Source organism: Neoarius graeffei, chromosome 18 (genome assembly GCF_027579695.1).
Source record: "Neoarius graeffei isolate fNeoGra1 chromosome 18, fNeoGra1.pri, whole genome shotgun sequence".
Classification (NCBI taxonomy): Eukaryota; Metazoa; Chordata; class Actinopteri; order Siluriformes; family Ariidae; genus Neoarius; species Neoarius graeffei.
This window is the reverse complement of record NC_083586.1, coordinates 64,038,755-64,044,972: the sequence shown is the minus strand read 5'-3', so window position 1 is coordinate 64,044,972 and position 6,218 is coordinate 64,038,755. Positions and strand designations below refer to the sequence as shown.

The following is a 6,218-nucleotide window of genomic DNA, read 5'->3' as shown; positions in this document are numbered from 1 at the left end:
ACCACTTTTTGAAGGTCTCGGTCTTACGGTCTTGTCTCAGAATCGACTGCATTTTTACTCGGTCTCGGGCATAGAGGACTCGGGATTTTATTTCAAGACCAGTCAAGACCACAACTGTGCATTGTCTGATTTATTTGTTGACATCGTTACTGTGATTGGATGGAACACTCCCTGCTTCAAATGTGACCAATAATGTGACTCATTGATAATTTGACTTTTTTCTTCCTGTTAACAACTGTCACCCCTCCCCCCTTGCTTTCCCTGGTCTGGTCCTGGTCCTGGTCCTGACTCGGTCTCGCCCTGCCTTGGTCTTGACTTGACCTCAACCTCTCAAAGCCTCTGTCTCGATACACTCTGGCCTCAGGCATGACTTGGTCTCGGTTTCACTAGCTTTAACTATGAAAAAGATGACTAGTTGACCACGTTTGTCAATTACAGGTAGTAAAAAGTAGCAGGTGTGCGACCGCTATAGTATACACTACCATCCAAAAGTTTGGGGTCACCCAGACAATTTTGTGTTTTCCATGAAAACTCACACTTTTATTTCCCACCATAAGTTGTAAAATGAATAGAAAATATAGTCGAGACATTTTTCTGGCCATTTTGAGCATTTAATCGACCCCACAAATGTGATGCTCCAGAAACTCAATCTGCTCAAAGGAAGGTCAGTTTTATAGCTTCTCTAAAGAGCTCAACTGTTTTCAGCTGTGCTAACATGATTGTACAAGGGTTTTCTAATCATCCATTAGCCTTCTGAGGCAATGAGCAAACACATTGTACCATTAGAACACTGGAGTGAGAGTTGCTGGAAATGGGCCTCTATACACCTATGGAGATATTGCACCAAAAACCACACATTTGCAGCTAGAATAGTCATTTACCACATTAGCAATGTATAGAGTGGATTTCTGATTAGTTTAAAGTGATCTTCATTGAAAAGAACAGTGCTTTTCTTTCAAAAATAAGGACATTTCAAAGTGACCCCAAACTTTTGAACGGTAGTGTATATTCCCAAGCAATGAATGGAACTATTCTGCCCTAGCGATGTATCAAAAAATAGACAGATAGCGAACGGTTTAGATTAGGTCAGGACAGATCATGGGACAGATAGCTAACTAAAGCTTCTATGCAAGCGGAGCAAGACTAGCGTGCTAGTCTAGTTGCTGACCGACCAATACAAAAAATATTGATAATAAAGATAGCTGGGCTAAAAGAATAATTGAGTACCAAAATGCATTTAACATAGAAAGGACAAGACTGTGTTCTATCAGGTGAAAACAATTTGACCAACCTCTTTGCTCCAGCACGTTGCCTCATCAGACGTCGAGCATTCAGAAGAATCATAACAGAAGAACGTCTCTCTCTGGATGAAACCATTTCAAAATTCCAGGGGTGGGGTGGGGTGTGAAATAACGTAAATAGCGGTAGGTAGAGATGAGATGAGGGTTTACTATCTCTGTAGATAGATAATAGAATTTCAAAAATATGTTTTAATAAATAATTCTTTTTAAAATAGGGGGGCAACTGTGGTGGCAAGACATATTTTTACAGTGGCAACTGCCACCTTTTGCCACCCCTTAAAACCACGCCTGCCAAGGTCAAGACCAGTTCTGATCGAGGGAGTCGAGGTGGAGGCTGTGGATTCCTACAAGTACCTCGGGCTGTGGCTGGACAGCAAGCTGGACTGGACTTGCAACACCAACCACCCGTACAGGAAGGGACAGAGCAGGCTATACTTCCTGAGGAGGCTGCGGTCCTTTAACATCTGCAGGAAACTCCTGTGGATGTTCTATCAGTCTGTGGTCATCCAGGCTGGACAAACTGATCAGGCGGGCCGGCTCTGTGGTCAGCATGAAGCTGGACTCTCTGGTGACGGTGGCAGAGAAGAGGTCTATGGACAAACTACTGAACATCATGGACGATGCCAGTCACCCTCTGCACACCGTCATCAGCAACCAGAGGAGCCTGTTCAGTGACAGAATGCTCCTTCCCAAGTGCAGGACAAACAGACTTAAAAACTCCTTTGTCCCTCACGCCATCAGACTGTACAACTCCTCTCTGGGGGGGAGGAGGGGGAACAGGAGGACAGAGGACGGGAAGGAGCAGTAGTCTAGTCTAACAATAAGCAATACCGGACAATGTGCAATATAATGTGCAATATCTCTCCTGCTGGTCCCCCCCTCCCCATATCTTATTATTTTTATATTTGCATATGTAAATACTTAATTTAATTTAATTTAATTTAATTTATCTAGAAGTTTTTTCTCTATTTTCTATTCTCTGTTTATCTGTAATGATGCTGCTGGAATCTTAATTTCCCTGAGGGAACCCTCCCAAAGGGATCAATAAAGTTCTATCTAATCTAATCTAATCTAATCTAATCTAATCTAATCTAATCTAATCTAATAATCAAAAACATAAAATAAATATATATTTATTGAGAACAGAACGTGGCGGCACGGTGGTGTAGTGGTTAGCGCTGTTGCCTCACAGCAAGAAGGTTCTGGGTTCGAACCCAGCAGCCCAGCACACCTTTCTGTGTGGAGTTTGCATGTTCTCCCCGTGTCTGTGTGGGTTTCCTCCGGGTGCTCTGGTTTCCCCCACAGTCCAAAGACATGCAGTAGGTTAACATGGGGCGGCCTTGGGCTGAAGTGCCCTTGAGCAAGGCACCGAACCCCTGACTGCTCCCCGGGTGCTGTAGTATGGCTGCCCACTGCTCTGAGTGTGTGTGCATGTGTTTACTGCTTCAGATGGGTTAAATACAGAGGATGAATTTCACTGTGCTTGAAGTGTGATAATGTGACAAATAAAGGTTTCGTCTTCAAAATATAAGTCCTACAACCCTAAATCAGGAAAAAGTTGTGATGGTGTGGAAAATGCAAATAATAAGAAGAAAGCAGTGATTTCTACATGCACTTTGTCTTGTATTTCATTTTCATTGCAGACAGAATGAACCCAAGATGTTTCACGGTTTCTTGGTCAATTTCATTTTGTGTGTTAATATTCATCCATTCCTGCGTTTCAGACCTACACCACATTCCAAAAAAAGTTGGGACGGGGAAATTTAGGGCGAGTAATGAGGTAAAACAATTAAATAATGATGTGATTTGAAACAGGTGACTGTAATCATGATTTGGGACAAAATCAGTAAAGGCAGAGTCTTTGAGGAGTAAAGACGGGCCGAGGATCTCCAGTTTGTCAACAAATGCATGAGAAAATTATTGAAATGTTTAAAAACAATGTTTCTCAAAGAAAGACAGAAACAGATTTGGATATTTCACCCTCTACGCTGCATAATATCATTAAACAATTCAAGGAATCTGAAGGAATTTCAGTGTGTAAAGGGCTCAAGCCTAATCTGAACCCCTGTGAGCTCCGATCCCTCACTGCATCAAGAACTGTTGTTCATCTACAGCTGATAGAACCACATGGACTCAGGATTACTTTGGCAAACATTTATCAAGCTACAATACGGAGTTACATCCACAAACACCAGTTAAAACTTTACTGTGTAAAAAGGAAGTCTTATGTTAACTGTGTCCAGAAGCGCCGTCGACTTCTCTGGGCTCGGAGGTGTCTGGGATGGACCATCACACAGTGGGAACGGGTATTGTGGTCAGATGAATCAGTATTCCAGGTCTTTCTTGGAAGAAATGGACACCGTGTGCTCTGAAGACAAAAAGGACCATCCAGACTGTTAACAGGAACAAGTCCAAAAGTCAGGGTGTGTCATGGTATGGGGTTGGGTCAGTGCCCTTGGTAAAGGCACCTTCTGTGATGGAGCATTAATGCAGAAAAGCGCACTGAGATTTTGGAGCAACATCTGCTGCCTTCAAGACGACGTATTTTCCAGGGAGATTTCAACAAGACGATGCGAAACCACATTCTGCTCACATTACAAAGGCGTGGCTGTGGAAGAAGAGGGCGTGTCCGCTCTGTCCCCAATAGAGAATGTGTGGAGAATTTAGAAATGAAAAATATGACAGTGACGACCCCGAACTGTTCCACACCTTAAGACCTGTTTACAGGAAGAACAGGACAAAAATAACACCTGAAACACTTCATCACTTGGAGTCTTCAGTCCATAAACATCTCTGAAGTGTTGGGAGAAGAAACAGGAATATTATAAAGTGGGAAACGCTTTACTGTAACAACTTTTTTTTTTTTGAAATGTGTGCATTTTGAAAAACAAAGTTCATGAAGTAAAACATCAAATAATGTGCTGTTGTATTGTTTTCAGTGCAGTAGAGGTGAAATATTATTTACAAATCATTGTTTTTCAGTTTTAATCTCAATTTCAACACACTGTCCAACTTTTTTTAATTCGGGGTCTTAAAACTGTACAAAAAGTGAAGTGTGCACATCCTGTGTGTCCAGTATAATTCAGGAAATTCAGGTGCATAAAGAGATGAACAGACCAGAAAAAACGTCATGTTCCATTGCAGGAACACTCTCTCTCTCTCTCTCTCTCTCTCTCTCTCTCTCCATAGTGCTGTGCTCTCAGGGTATGCTGGGTGATTCGGTCCAAAATTTGTGCCAGTGCTTGTTCAGGTATTTCTTCCTGCAGTGGCATACATGTCAACCTTTGGTCAATCAAACCTGTATAACCAACCTCCAAAACCCGTATTTCCCTTATAAAATCCGTATAAGATGCAAATTAAAATAATTTACCTAAAATTTGAATGATAATTAACAATGATATATCCCAGTTACTTTTTATTCAATATTAATAACAATAAACCTTCAGAATGAATACAAAGCTCCAATGCTTGACAAAAACACAAAGTGTTATCAGCGTAGTTACGAAGGAAATACTTCATTGTTTGGAGACAGGTTTCACCGAGCGGCTATTATGCGCGAGACTTCATATTAGCCACAAAGTCAGGAAAATCTGTTCGTAAAATTACGTTATAATGACCAAATACAATGAAAAGTATTTTTCCAGTCTCACCTGTGAAAGGTAATCCCATGTGATCTCGTTTGGACGGTAAACCTGTTGGTACAGTTAAACGCAGCACATGAATGAGGCATCTTTATTCTCGGGCGAGGATGACGTATGATTCTACGCAGAAGCCGGCGTCTATGACTTCCCGGTTGGCGGGATTCTCACAATGCGGTGTGCGCATGATCAAAAGTGGAACGAAGTCTCGCTACGACAAGATAACGCGCGATTTCATAAGACTCTTTACTGGCTGTCTGTGGTGTACAGTACGTTTGTAAATGTTATGCATTCTTTTATCATCGTGGGAATTGATTATAGCTCTAAATAAATATTGAAGTTTTTTTTTAAGAATCCGTATAACTTTATTTATACGCACGTATAATACGTTTATTGAATCAAATCCGTATAAAATACGGACATTCCGTATAGGTTGGCATGTATGCAGTGGCCCCTTTTACCCCGCTGTGTCTCATCTCATTATCTCATTATCTCTAGCCGCTTTATCCTGTTCTACAGGGTCGCAGGTGAGCTGGATCCTATCCCAGCTGACTACGGGCGAAAGGCGGGGTACACCCTGGACAAGTCGCCAGGTCATCACAGGGCTGACACATAGACACAGACAACCATTCACACTCACATTCACACCTACGCTCAATTTAGAGTCACCAGTTAACCTAACCTGCATGTCTTTGGACTGTGGGGGAAACCGGAGCACCCGGAGGAAACCCACGCGGACACGGGGAGAACATGCAAACTCCACACAGAAAGGCCCTCGCCGGCCACGGGGCTCGAACCCAGAACCTTCTTGCTGTGAGGCAATAGCGCTAACCACTACACCACTGTGTCGCCACCCCGCTGTGTAAACCGGGTTATTATTTCATTCGACCCTGATGCTGGACTGATGTAGTATTTTGTCTGTATTTTGCTGTTGCTCTGGGATTGACGTGTCCACAGGAGAGACAAGGCACACAAATGTTTATAAAAATGTGAAATCTCAAGGTACAGAAAATCCACAAAACCTCTGATCTACAGTCAGGAATCACCATTAAGGGGCCACAGATACTTACTTACCTGGCAGGGGCAACACCATGATCAAGAAGGTGGTTTGCCCAAAGTGAGGCCCAGACATTGCATGCTGACCTTTGTGAATTCCTCAAATGCAGGAATCTCAACTGCATAATTTTGGGTGGCACACAGTCGCCTCACAGCAAGAAGGTTCTGGGTTTGAACCCAGCAGCCATCGAGGGCCTTTCTGTGTGGAATTTGCATGTTCTCC

At 42.7% G+C, this 6,218-nt stretch overlaps 1 non-coding gene across 1 annotated transcript; it reads left to right on the top strand.

Annotated features, from left to right (window-relative positions):
* Nucleotides 1-6,005: 6,005 nt before the first annotated feature.
* Nucleotides 6,006-6,167, top strand: LOC132866901 (U1 spliceosomal RNA). Its single transcript, XR_009650659.1, has one exon. It is a non-coding gene; the product is annotated as a U1 spliceosomal RNA (small nuclear RNA).
* The last annotated feature ends 51 nt before the right edge of the window (nucleotides 6,168-6,218 follow it).